Below are 14,490 nucleotides of genomic sequence, written 5' to 3' on the forward strand. Positions count from 1 at the left end.
CCGCTCAGTCAACTCGATGAAATTGTGACAGGCCACAGTTCCCTGTCTAAACAAACACCAGGAGAGGACGAGGGCAGCGGCAGCCGCATGGAACCTGGCTCTCCAGTCAGCAGCAGAGGGAAGCCGCTGTCACCGGCTCCTCTCAAACTTTGGGTGGGAGGAAGAGACCGGGGGGAGGGAGGGGGGAGGGGGGGGGGATGGGTGACTGGAAAGAGAAGGAGAGAGAGGCAGCAGTGGGGGAGTGAGAAGGAGAAAGTGAGAGGCTGGAGGAGTGGGAGGCAGACAGACAAGCAGGCAGAGATGACATACATATTAGTAGGTGGGCAGGTTGTAGACTAGACATCCTGGCTTCATGAAACTTTTTGAAAACTTTTGATTCCTGAAAAACTTCCAAATCTACTAAATCAAATGAATCAATCGACAGCTTTCTTTTGCACAAAGTTTTGTCCTAAACGTGCTTCAGAGATGAGCCCCACACCTCAACCCCCCTAGGAGCTAGCTATCACTTCCAACATGTGGCTCTCCTGGGAAAAAAGCAAGCTCTCCACCCTGCAGGGGAGATTAGGCAGGCACAGAGCAAGCGACAGAGAGAGAGAGACAGCATGAGAGAAAAAGAGAGAGAGAGAGACAGACCAAGTGAAGGTAGGATCTTTTTTTTTGAGCTGAGATACAGATGCAATGTATCCTGTGCGTGTGTGTGTGTGTGTCAGGTTTAAAGGGAACTCTCTCAGGGGGTGTTAGGGAGGAGAGAGGGCCGTCAGGCAGGATTAAACCAAAGGCATGAAACCATCTCATCCACTCTACTTCAGATCTCAGCTCCCTCACTTGCCCTTCATGACACGTTCTTCTACTCCCTAACTCCCTTTCTTTCTTTTTCTTTTTTCTTTCTTTCTTTCTTTCTTTCTTTCTTTCTTTCTTTCTTTCTTTCTTTCTTTCTTTTGTTCTATCTGTATTTCACTCTTTCAATTTCTTTCCAACCCTCTTGCTTCTCTTTTCTTTGTTTTTTTTGGGTGTTCCCTAGATGCTCCGTTGAAGCAACTGTCACAGGAAAATGATGTCCGCAAACACACACTGAGAACCCTGGAGTCAGATTGGGTAACATGTCTGTTTCCACACACTGTTCACTGTACTGTGCTCTAGAACAGTGTAGAAAAGGACACATTGTACAAGACTTTACCCAGCAACGGAACATTAATGCTAAATGACTGACCTCGGGTCAGCCTGCTGTAATCTCTCCTGGGTAGGAAAACCCTTTGAAGACTGGAGGATCTGATCTGAGATCTGCCCAGATAACAGGCAGTGTGGACCTCCTTTGATGCCCTCCCTAGAGAGTAACACTAATCTGTTTTCCTCCCTTTTGAAACATCTGCTCATAAAGTGAAATATTAATCCAAGATATCATTTGAATATCAATCTTCCTGAGTGCACATGGAACACCAGCCACAGCGGGTGTGTTGCCAAGAGCAACAGTGTATTCACATTTCTTCTCATGCGAACATGGACTGTTTGTAATCAACAATGGGGTTTTGATGTGTGTGTGTGTGGATGGAGAGTGTGTTTGCACACATATACACTCCCACACACACCCACACACATACACAAAGCCCTTTTATTAATTCAATTTTCCAGCAGGAAAAGGAGGTTGAAGAGGGGTTCCTAATAAATTTCCATTTAGACCTTGAGAATAGCTTTTTAATCAACCAATCACCTGGAAGAGTTGTTCACTGGATGCTACTGAGAAGAAATAACCGTCCAGCAGATTAAAAGCTGTGCCAAATATTCATGAGTCCATTCAAGTAAAAAAAATCCCCTCCAGCTCTCCCTAAAAAATTTAAACAAAAATAGCTTCATGGTGGAAGTGCTTGTCAGTATTGAGTCCTGAGAACTTTAGTTGGGCCTAGTCATGTACTCATTTATCAGTGACGCATTTGAACATGGTTCTGCAGATTGGATGGTATTGCAGTGGTCTGGTAACTGTCAGCTGTTTGGCCAGCCGCAACCCCTCCTCCAAACACACACACACAGACATGCAGACACAGACACAGACACACACGTACACAGTCTGCTGTGGTCTCTCTGAGGTAAACCCAACACCAAGTGATTGAACTTTGTCATTTTACAGTCTGAATGCGTACAGAGAGGTTTTCATTCTTTAAGAATAAACCCCCCCCTCTTTCCTCTCTCTTTCCTCTTTCTTTTCTCTCTCTCTCTTTGTCTCTCCTCATCCCTTCCTTTTCTCCTCTCTCTTCCTCTCCTCTCTCTTTGTCTCTCCTCATCCCTTCCTTTTATCCTCTCTCTTCCTCTCCTCTCTCTTTGTCTCTCCTCATCCCTTCCTTTTATCCTCTCTCTTCCTCTCCTCTCTCTTTCTCTCTCCTCATCCCTTCCTTTTCTCCTCTCTCTTCCTCTCCTCTCTCTTTCTCTCTCCTCATTCCTTCCTCCTCTCTCTGCCACCCTTCTCTTCTTGTCCTCCCTACTCCTCTCCTCCTCCATCCTTCTCTCTCCTCCTCCCCCCTCTGCTCCACTACCTCCAGTCATCATGGCCTGGGCTGTCACATGGCCTGGGCGGTCACATGGCCTGGGCGGTCACATGGCCTGGTTGGTTACAGAGTTCTGAACCCTCCGTCACACACCCACTGCTCATCACCCGAGGAGGAATGGAATCATGGAGATGGAGAAAGAGAGAGAGAGAGAGAGAGAGAGAGAGAGAGAGAGAGAGAGAGAGAGAGAGAGAGAGAGAGAGAGAGAGAGAGAGAGAAATAAGAAAGAAAGAAAGAAAGAAAGAAAGAAAGAAAGAAAGAAAGAAAGAAAGAAAGAAAGAAAGAAAGAAAGAAAGAAAGAAAGAAAGAAAGAAAATGGAGAGTTGAAGAGAGAGCGGGGGGATATGAAAGTGTGAGATAGAAAATACAGCACAGAAAAAAGACAGTCAAGTTTAGTAGGTGAGAGAGCTTGTAACAAATCAATAGACAGACACATAGAGATAGTAAGATAGCACTCATTACTTGTGCAATGAGTGAAGGAGAAAGCAACGGAGATGTAGAGAGGGACAGAGAAAAGCAGAGAGAGAACGTGACTGACGTGTTGATAGTTCCTCCGAGGTGCCGGAGGCTGCAGGGGATTGGAGAGAGGGAACGCTGTTGTTGGGTGCAGAGAGACCGCTGAGGTGTTAAGAGGAGAGAGGGGGGGAGAAGAGAAGCCCTGAGGTTCGGGAGGAGAGCTGAGACCAGCACAGTCCCCCATCTGGAGCACCAGAGGGGAGACCAAGGACTATCACAGCAGTCGGACTGGCACAGAGGTGTTTTACACCCATGGATTAGAGAAGTCACACGTAGTGTCAATTTGACTGCTGGCTTTCTACTGGGCCGGGTGGAGGAGCTGGAGTCTGCTGTTCTGCGCTGTTGCTCTGCCCCTCTATCTACCTTCGTTCCTCAATGACCCTGAACTCGATGCCTCCATTGCTCTCGTCTCTCTACCGCTCTTGGTCTATCTCTGTATGACTCCAGGACTACCTCTCGAGCCTGTGGGCTGCCCTCCTGCAGGGAGTGAACATCCTGATCATGGTGTAAGCTGTAGGGCCTCCAGTTTACATGTGCTTCCTACTATGGGCAGGTGTATTCCTGTGATTTATACCTGCTAGAGAGGAGACAAGAGGAGAGGAGGGGAGTGGAGAGGAGAGAAGGGGAGAGGTGATACATCTGTTTCAAGTACCAGGGGGCTGATGGGATATGAAGTATACAGTCTGTAGATTAATATCTCAAGGCTTCAGCAGCGGAAGGGGTGCACCCTGGGAAATGCAGTCCACACATGCATCCAATAACACAAACACATAACCACCCACCCCTGTTCTCCTTTTATCACCTGCTGAGCAGCATCACACTCATAATTCCTGTGAATAACCTTCTTGTTGGGAGTGGAAGAGAGAAGGGAAAGAGGGCGCAAAGGAGAAAAAGGCTAGGAGGAGAGGAAGGGAGGAAGGAAAAGAGGGAGGGGGGAGGAAGGGAGGGAGGAAAAGAGGGAGGGGGGGAGGGAGGGAGGGATGGTAGAAAGAGAGAAGGAAGAGGAGGAGGTACAGTGAGGGGAGGAGAGAGAGAGAGAGAGAGAGAGAGAGAGAGATACAGTAGAGGAGAGAGAGATAGTGAAGGAGCCCACAACTCATACAGCCTAGTAAAGTAATATAACCTTGTTATGAAGGGGGGAGAGGAGGGAGCACTAGGATGTAGTTAATGGCCAGCCCACAGGCAGGAAGGGGTCCCCAGTGTTGGGGCTGGGGGGCATTAGAGGGGGGGTGGGAGGCCAGCAAGAGGGGGCAGTAAAGACAGAGTAATGGGCTTGATTACGTGGCTGTGGGGAAACAGAGCACAGGGACCACAAAATATAGTTGTGATTCAGATTCACTGTCCTGTGTTCACATTTACTGGGAGGATAGAGAGAGAGAGAGAGAGAGAGAGAGAGAGAGAGAGAGAGAGAGAGAGAGAGAGAGAGAGAGAGAGAGAGAGAGAGAGAGAGAGAGAGAGAGAGAGAGAGCACTAGAGCAACAAGAAAATAGAGAGACATTTTATAGACAGAGAAAGATAATTGAAGGGAGAGAGAGGGGGGATAGTGAATGATAGCATCAATACAGTATTCAGTGGTCTATTTATACTGCACATAAATCTGTTCTACAGTCATGGTAAAGATGTTGCTCTGGTTATATTATTTGACGGTCTGTTTTATTTATAAATGTCTTGTTTAATATTTATCTATTTATCTATGAAGCACTAATGTTTCCCAAATTCCAGATAAAATTATAATTTTGATTTGGGAATAGTTCCGAAATTAATATTTGGTGAAATAACCCAGATTTTCAATTACTGCTTTCAGGCGTCTTTTGGAAACAACGCAAATCCTCAGAGTCAGGGAACATTGTCAAAGTAGAAGGAAGCAACTTTTCCTTGTATGTGTTCATGTGCCCTTCACAGAGACAAATCTGCCCAATACCAGCCTTGCTGAAGTAGCCTCAGAAGACCCTCCAACAGATGACAGAACCAAGCCACCATGTTGCCTGCTAATTCAGTCAGATGGCTGTGGTAGGTAGGTGCTGAAGCCTCCCTAATCACACTCCTTCTGCAGAGCAGAACAACTTGCAGAGCGCCAAACATCTCAGCCTTAATCACCCACCGAGCTTCAGCTCATCATGGAATGGCATGAATGATGATTGATTTCATTGCACGCGGGCACAAATTTGCCTGAATAAGTGTGAATTTAGCCTTTGGAGGATGACAAGCTGGGGCAGGTAACCTGCTGTGCGTCGCCTTCAAACTGCCTTCCTTCCTGTCTGTCTGTCTGTCTGTCTGTCTGTCTGTCTGTCTGTCTGTATGCCCATCTTTCTGCCTGCCTGCCTGCCTCTCTGTCTACCGATTCCTTGGATCACGTATCACCTGTATCTAGCAGAGCAGATCAAGCTCTCCACATTTAGAAACCTTCAGTGGTTAATGTACCGAAACATTTCGTCTGTCACAACTCTCTGGAGAGTGAGGAGGAAGCACACTGCTACATACATTAGCATGGTCAGGGAGATAGAAGCTACTCATCCCGTTGGCATAAGGTTAGAGACTGAGAGAGAGACAGAGAGAGAGACATAGAGACAGAGAGCGAGAGAGAGAGAGAGAGCGAGAGAGCGAGAGAGAGAGAGAGAGAGAGAGAGAGAGAGAGAGAGAGAGAAAGAAAGAAAGAAAGAAAGAAAGAAAGAAAGAAAGAAAGAAATGGGGAGTTGAAGAGAGAGAGGGGGGAAAGAGAAACAAGAGGATGGCATGGTGTGTACTGTAAGGTAAGCTGGACAAGTCCCAAAGTACTGTAGGGTCATCTTCCCTGATCCCCATAAGCAACCATTAACATTACGCCTGCACACAGAATCCACATACATAGCCCCCCGGCCCCCCGGCCCCCCGCCCCCCCCCCCCCCCCCCTCTTGTATGCACACCCACGCTGTGCCCCACCACACTAATGAGATCTGCTTCAACATGAAACATCTGATAAATGCTGACCACCACAACAGTGCTCCGAGCGTCTCTGTTTGAAGCTCCATTCAAACAGCCAGTTTGGAACTTTGATGGGCCTGATGAAAGGCTCACAGTAGTGGAGATAATGGAGAGTGTTGCTGATGAAAGTCAGATTATCAACATTTCGGTTCCATGAAGGACGCTGTTATTCCGTTAGTAGAACAAACAGCTGTTTAATCATGTCTACTCTAGCATGTTAACTCTACAAAGGAATTCCAGATGCTGCAGACAACAGGACGTGATGTTGGTGCATGACCAGGGGAGCACATGAGGTAACGAGGGTTGTGGTTAGCGCCCAGGCAAGGCTTGGACTGGGACGAGGCCTAGGGCTAGGAGAAGAGATATGACTAGGGCCCATGGGCTGGGAATAAAGGTAGAGACAGCACTAGTATAAGGCTGGAGGCTGGGGCCATTACATGCACATACGAAACATTACTGCGAGAAATATATTACAGTAATGGCGCTTCTCATATTCCAGCTTTATAAATCTGCTGAGATTATATTCATATTCAGTTTCCCCATTACTGCTAACGATTAATAATTCAGACACACACACGCACAAGCACGCACACACACACACACACACACACAAGACTGATGAAGCTGTAGAAGCAATCAGGGACTCCTGGAGGAAGGGGGGGGCTCTGTTATCAGAACTCATTTTATAATTGAATGGTTATTCATTTGTGCTGGCATGTCACTAGCATGTGCAGTCATGTCTACCCTCCACTATGAGGACGTAGAGAGAATCACTCTACCACGCAAGCCAAGAAGGAGCTGGATGTGTGTGTGTGGATGTGTCTGTGCCTCTGCTTGTGTGTGTGTGTGTGTGTGTGTTTCTCTCTCTCTGCAAGTGTTTTTGTGCATGGTCCTGTCTCTGTGTGAAGGTGGGTGTGCGTGTACGTGCATGTGTGTGAGTTAGACATGCCAATCTGCAGGTTTTCTTCCCATGTCCTCGCTCAGCTGGGAACAGCCGGTATCTCAGCTCCACACCTCTGCTGAGCGCCTGTATTTGAGAGATGAACAGAGGAAGTGGACCCCTCTGGGGCATCCATCCTTGGTGCTCTGACAGGAAGAGGAAGTTACACCCTGAAAGTTCCATTAGCACACACCTTACACAAACACCGACGTCAGGAATGGAAATGGATTCTATGTGTGTGGGGGTGCGGGGGGGGGGGGGGGGGGGGGGGTGCGTGCGTGCGTGAATGTGTAGTGCTGTGTAGACAGCTTTCTGCTGGAACTAGCGGATGACCCCCTGAGATGTTCCTGCTACAGCAGCTCACCACATGTTCCTGCTACAGCAGCACACCAGAACAGTTTGTCAGACAGGTTTCTGTGTTCACAACGTCGAGGACTACTTAAAAGGGCACCATGTGAATGTAAATGCAATCAAAACAGGTACTGACAGGACATTGCAGTGATGCTCAAGACACACACACACACATAAACACACACACACACACAGCTCAAGTACCTTCAAGTCCCGAAGACTGTGGTAACTAAATGCACACACAGAAAAACAGAAACACACACAAACTACTTCTGGTCATGCTTGACAACCCACAGCCATTATCCTTCAGGTTTCCTCTCACAACAGGATGAACATTAATATTTAGAATTGTATTACTGTAAAGTAGGTTATGAAACAAGGGAAAAGAGGCAGTCATTGAATGCACCCACACAAACTCAGCCCCACCACCTCCAGCAACTCTCACCCACAACCACACACACACACACACACACACACACACCCTGGCCCCAGTACTCCATCAGAATGGGTTTTCATCTTTCATACAATTAGTCACTCCTAAGGAGCAGGAGAAGGCATTGACGTAGCAACGTTACCGTGGCAGCTATGAGATATGTAAAATCCTACTGGAGGAAGGAATAGTAAGCCTGTGTGGAGAAGAGCTGTGAGATCACCCTGGGGGCGGGGAGACAGGGGACTCTCCTCTCTCAATTGTTACCCCCCCCAAACACACACACATGCACCACACACACCACCTCCCCACCACCTCCACCTGCAGCCTCCATCAGGGTCAGGGCGAATCCTGACCTGAAGCTTCTGTGTTTTTCCCTTTAGCTCTCTATGGATTGGTGGTGTCAGGCAGTCACAAGGATAAAGATTGCTGGTTAATCAGCGGAGGTGTGTGAAGACATCGTCCATCTTCATCCTCCTGCCACAGCAGATCCATGCTACTCTGCTATCGAGCGGCCAGGCGGTGCGGGAGGCCCGGGAGAGGGAGGGATTGGCAGGACTGTCTGAAGCCTCTGAAGGTGACTTCTAACATGCTGAACTCATACTGTGCTACCGGTGCAGGATCTCTCCTCTCGCCCCAACCCCACAGTGAACTGAATATAATGAACATATGCACACACACACACACAATAAAGAGAGAGAGAGAGAGAGAGAGAGAGAGAGAGGGAGAGGAGAGAGAGAGAGAGAGAGAGAGAGAGAGAGAGAGAGAGAGAGAGAGAGAGAGAGAGAGAGAGAGAGAGAGAGAGAGAGAGAGAGAAGAGAGAGAGAGAGAGAAAGAGAGAGAGATGGAAACTCCCCTGCTCAGGTCATTTAAGGTCTGACTTACTGTACTAACATTTTTGCCCAGTCATGAGTTAAAGTGGTGGACCTCTGCATAAACAAGCTTGACCTGACCCCTCCTCCGGGGTAAACCAACCCAGATCTCTGAGGGGCTGGACGCCGGGCCGGTGAAACACATCCAGACCTCTTCCTGTCCTGCATGATGTAGAAGGTATCGGCATGGCAACTTGTATAAAAACATGAATTATAGATGGAGAGGAGTAGCTCTGAAAAACAGGGAGGCAGGTTTTGATGCAGGAGGCAGAAGTCATTAGCATTCCCACTAATCTCAGAAACACTTGGGTTTAGCTGGGAGCTACAGAGAGGCAGGGAGCTGAGAAGACAGGAGGAGAGCAGGCCTCAACACTGAATCTAAACTGGAGACACATGGGAATAGAGAGAGAGAGAGAGAGAGAGAGAGAGAGAGAGAGAGAGAGAGAGAGAGAGAGAGAGAGAGAGAGAGAGAGAGAGAGAGGGGAATACCGGAAGAGAGGGGAGGGAGAGAGAGAGAGAGAGAGAGAGAGAGAGAGAGAGGAGGGGGAAGGAAAACGAAATAAGGGATGGGGAAAGTGTGAGTGATAGGGAGGGTTAGAAGGTGAGGAAGTGTGAAAGAGAGAGTTCGCTGAGTTTGCTGAGAGAGAAATACAGACGGAAGGAAATTGAAGACAAAGTTGAGAAAAAATATAATGAATTAAAAAAAAACTTAACTTTACCCTAAGTAGTGTAGTGAGTATTGGAAAGTCAGACAGTGCTCATTAATTTAGGTCATGCAGCTGTGGATTAGACCAGGGAAGGGCAAACTCCCCAATGAAGCTTGCAGTTAAAATGAGGCTAGAAAGGGTTTTGCATGCTGGCAATTATCACAATGCTACACTCTCTGACAAACACACACACACACACAAACACAAGCACTCACACAAATACCCCTCCGCATACACACATTCTCTCTCTCTCTCTCTCTCTCTCTCTCTCTCTTTCTCTGTCTCTCTCCTTTCTCTTTCTCTTTCTCTCTCTTTCTCACACACACACACCCACATACACACATACACATACAAACACAAATATAGGGAGACAGAAAACAGCTCCAGGGATTCGTCTGAAATGCAGTGGTAGTACTTCATCAATGTTACAACCACACCCGCTGATTGGCTGTCGCTTGACACTAGGTGAGAGAGGAGGTGATGTACAGAGAGGAGAGGAGATGAGGAGCTTGCTGTGGTGCTCCCCAGGGCAGGAGGACAGAGTGCAGCATCCCTGTTCTGTCTATCTGAGGCCTCAGCAGCTGAACTACTGATTGACAGGTATCACCTCACAACCCTCTGCTGCTACAAAGAACTCTTATCCGTCTAAGCTAAAGCCTGGTCTACTCATAAACAGATGACTCAACTCTACGTAAACCTTCCTCTATCAGTTCACCAGTCTGAACTCCAGCTAACTGACTCTTACGTACCCCTCAGTCATCTGTTGCTAAATCTAAACTAGGGCTAACTTTCAGCAGAACCAATTTATCTCGCTCTCCTTCTTCTCACAGATTAATAAGGGTTCAGTCTTGTAAAACCAATAAGTTGAATTCTCTCTATGTTCCCTCCACTCTTAATCTCTCCTCTCTTTCTCCTCTCCTCTTTTTTCCCTTCTAATATCCTCCGTTCTCTCTCTCTCCTCTCCTTTTCCCTTTCCTTCGCTTCTCTCCCTTCATATCTCATTTCCTCTTGTTAGCGAACAGAAAAAGCATCGCTTTGAACTGGGAGATAACTGTCAACGTCAATTGTTTGTGTAGTTCTGTGCATCTGTGTGGGAGTTTGTGTGTGTTAGCAAGAGGCTGTGTGTGTGTGTGTGTGTGTCAGCAGAGCTATGGACAGAGCAGCCAGCCCTAATTACAGCCACTGCAGAAGCAGTAGAGAGGAGTGTTGCAGGGTGGCCAAGGTCCCCAACACTCCTCCACTTCTCATTATGACAGAATCACACCTTTAACACCAACACACACTCACCATCCATCACACACACTCTCTCTACACACACCATTGCATGCTCTAGTACTCACTGAATATTGTGATTTACCTTTGCTAACTAACTCAAACAAACCATCCACGCTTACACTAACTAAGCATCACACCCCACACATAAACCAATGTCACTCATTAAGTGCATCACCACCTCTAAACCACCTCTAAACAAACCAGTCTTTCTCTTTTGTAAAAAGCATTGTACGCAAGCCACAAGTGGCTAAACTGTATACTGACTAAAACCACTTTCCCTCCCTCTCTCTCACACGCTTGTACTTTCTCACACAAATGTTCTCTCTCCCTCCCCCTCTATTTCTCTCTCACCTCTTCACCCCATCTCTCTCTGTCTAATGGTCATTAGACGTTTTCGAGTACTGAGATGGGATTACATTAAATTGTTTTCATGTTGAGCCAGTTCACTCAGTCCTATCAGGTCAATAAGCTTAGAGTTTAGATCAATAAGGAGAGGATCTTAGTATTTAGGGGAGACTAGCTAGAGTATCACTCTGTCTCACTCTCCTTACTAGAGATAGCTAGAGTATCACTCTACCACACTCTCCTTCCTCCCCAGCCTCTATCTCCTCCCCAGCCTCTACCTCCTCCCCAGCCTCTAACTCCTCCACAGCCTCTACCTCCTCCCCAGCCTCCACCTCCTCCCCAGCCTCTGCCTCTTCCCCAGCCTCTACCTCCTCCCCAGCCTCTAACTCCTCCACAGCCTCTAACTCCTCCCCAGCCTCTACCTCCTCCCCAGCCTCCACCTCCTCCCCAGCCTCTGCTTCTTCCCCACACTCTCCTTTTTCCCTAGCCTCTACCTCCTCCCCAGCCTCTACCTCCTCCACAGCCTCTAACTCCTCCCCAGCCTCTACCTCCTCCCCAGCCTCTCCTTCTTCCCCAGCCACTACCTCCTCCCCAGCCTCTCCTTTCTCCCCAGCCTCTACCTCCTCCCCAGCCTCTGCTTCCTCCCTAGCCTCTACCTCATCCCCAGCCTCTACCTCATCCCCAGCCTCTCCTTCCTCCCCAGCCTCTGCCTCCTCCCCAGCATCTACCTCCTCCCCAGCCTCTCCTTCTTCCCCAGCCTCTACCTCCTCCCCAGCCTCTCCTTCCTCCCCAGCCTCTGCCTCCTCCCCAGCATCTACCTCCTCCCCAGCCTCTCCTTCTTCCCCAGCCTCTACCTCCTCCCCAGCCTCTCCTTCCTCCCTAGCCTGTTCTTCCCCATGCCCCCCCCCCCCCACACACACACACACACACACAATCATCAGTGTGCAGTGTTTCCTGCTGAAGTAAGCTGTGTGCTGCTGGGTTACAGCAAAGGACGATATAGAAGCAGCCTCTTCTGAGAGACTGGTTTGCCATGCAAGCATCGATCTACTGTCTGCTCTGTGAACCTTCCCATGAAAGGGTAATTGACCGCAAAGAGACTCATGTGAAACATCAAAAACAACGTTCTAGTAGACACAGACATACACCAAACACCACAGACACAGACACGCATGCACACACATTGTCTCTCTCTTGTTCTCTCGCTCTCTCTAGGAAGCTGAAGGTCTGCTTTGTAACAAACTTTGGTCCTTTTGCCAACCCTGCATTGTTTTCCTAACATGACTGTTCTGTGTCATTCCCTGTCCTCTACCGTCTAACCCTGTCTGACCTGCTCTCTCTCTCTGACTGGCTGCTGGTAAGATATATTATTGATCGATTAGGAGAATGGAGCCAGAGGGGGTGAACTGGCAGACTGATACTGTCTGAGTATCTCTCTCTACCTCTCATTTACTATCCCCCATTCTCTGTCTTTTTTGTCTGTCTGTCTGTGTTCATCGCTCTCTCTCTCTCTCTCTCTCTCTCTCTATGTCTCTCTCTCTCTCTCTCTCTCTCTCTCTCTCTCTCTCTCTCTCTCTCTCTCTCTCTCTCTCTCTCTGCACCCTCCCATTGTCTCAGAGGTTCTCCTGGAGCATGCTGCTCCTGCAGGAGACACACAAAGGGTTCATTGTGGTGTCATTACGGCAGCAGCTAGAGGGGAGACAGGCCAAGCTGGGAGCCCAGGACAAAACTTCTGCACAGCTCAGCAGAAACTGAGCAAGGATGAAGAGAGGAAGAGAGAAGGCGTGCATCCCGTGCACATGGGAGTGCATCCCGTGAGGCTGATGAAACTCATGAAGATATCCTGGTGTAGGTAGTATGGAGTTGTTCTATAGTGTCAGTGAGCTATTCTGTTCTCAATCATGAAATAAAAACGTTCTTATCTCGGGTAGAACCTGCAATGTGTCTTGAGTAACTTTCTCCCTGTGGCACAGAAGATGGATGAAGCCTTACTCCTCCTTCCTCCTCATCTTCACAACGACACCAGCTAATTATGGTCTGTGTAGGTTCCTTACCTCAGGCTAGCCACCACATGAAAGGGGTGCAGCAACTAAGAAGGTGCTTCACTTCACAAGAAGACATGCAGTAATTAGCGAAAACATCGCTTTACCGGAGAGAATGTGTGAATGGTGCCATGCATGATTAAACAAAGTGCCTGTCCTTTTGAGGGTACACCCAGTGACAGCATAGGTTTAATTTCTGATAGACACATGGACAGAATAGGGCCACTGTCTGGAGAGATAAATGGGCAGGTAAGGTCTGCTGTCTGAAGGGACAGAAGGGATAGGTCTAATTTATGGAGAGACAAAAATGTCAGATTAGTCCAGACAGATCAGAACAGACCAGATCATACCAGACCAGACCAGACCAGACCTGACCCAGTCAGAGGAGAAGTGTAAATATGCTTAGCTGGAGAAGGACGTGTGAAGCTTACAAACATCTAAGGTGCATTATCTGACTGTTACTAAAGTCACTGGAGCTTGACTGAAACCCAGTCTCCCCCAGACTCTTCTTCAGCCCCCTCTCCTCTCTGTTCCCCTCTCTTTCTCTCCCCCTTTAGCACTACCTCAGGCTCTTCAACAACCCCAGCCCCCCTCCCCATCATCCTCCAGCCCCCCACCTCCCCCTCCACACACACACACACACACACACACCCCTCCAGCAGAAAGAGGATGCTCCCTCTGAGAGTGAGAGGGATGAAAGCTTAATAGACAAGCCCAAATGATACATAATGTAGAGGTCCGGTGGTGTGAGAGGTGCACTGTTGGGGAGTTCATTACTCCAGGCTGGGGCCTGAAAAGGTCGTCATAGCTGCCTGTTTGAAGAGCCACTTCCTAATTGGAGAGGTTTTGCCTTGATGTCAAGTGTGATTTCCCATGATGCACGTTGTGCAACCTTGTGCAGAAGGATAGTCTGTGTACAATGCAGAGAAAAAGACAGAGTGAGAAAGAAATAGAGATAGAGAGAGAGAGAGAGAGAGAGAGAGAGAGAGAGAGAAAGAGAGGGAGAGGGAGAGAGAGAGAGAGAGAGAGAGAGAGAGAGAGAGAGAGAGAGAGAGAGAGAGAGAGAGGGAGAGAGAGAGAGAGAGGGAGAGATAATACATCAAATTGCTCTTAGGTCCAGTATAGAGAAAAATATGTGGGCTGTGGGGAGATGAATGGGTAATCTGTCGATGTGTTCTTGAGAGGGAACACAGAAAGAATCCAGAATGCAGACATTTCTGATGGCTCCTGACAGAGAGAAGGTGAGAAAGAGAAATGGAGAGGGGGGAGACAAAGAAACAGGGGAAGAGAGGGAAGAAGGGAGAGAGAGAGAGAGAGGTAGACATAGATAGAGAGAAGGGAGGGAAAGAGAATGTGTGAGAGAGCGGGAGAAAGAGAGAGAGATAGAGAGAGAGAAAGAAAGAAAGAAAGACAGAAAGACAGAAAGAAAGAGAAGGAGTATGTGAAACCAAACACAATAGAATAAAAAATACAGGGTCATCCATTACCCCCATCACAATCCACCTCTTTTCCAC

The sequence above is a fragment of the Hypomesus nipponensis genome, chromosome 6 (assembly GCF_054491055.1).
Source record: "Hypomesus nipponensis isolate SF chromosome 6, ASM5449105v1, whole genome shotgun sequence".
Taxonomy (NCBI): Eukaryota; Metazoa; Chordata; class Actinopteri; order Osmeriformes; family Osmeridae; genus Hypomesus; species Hypomesus nipponensis.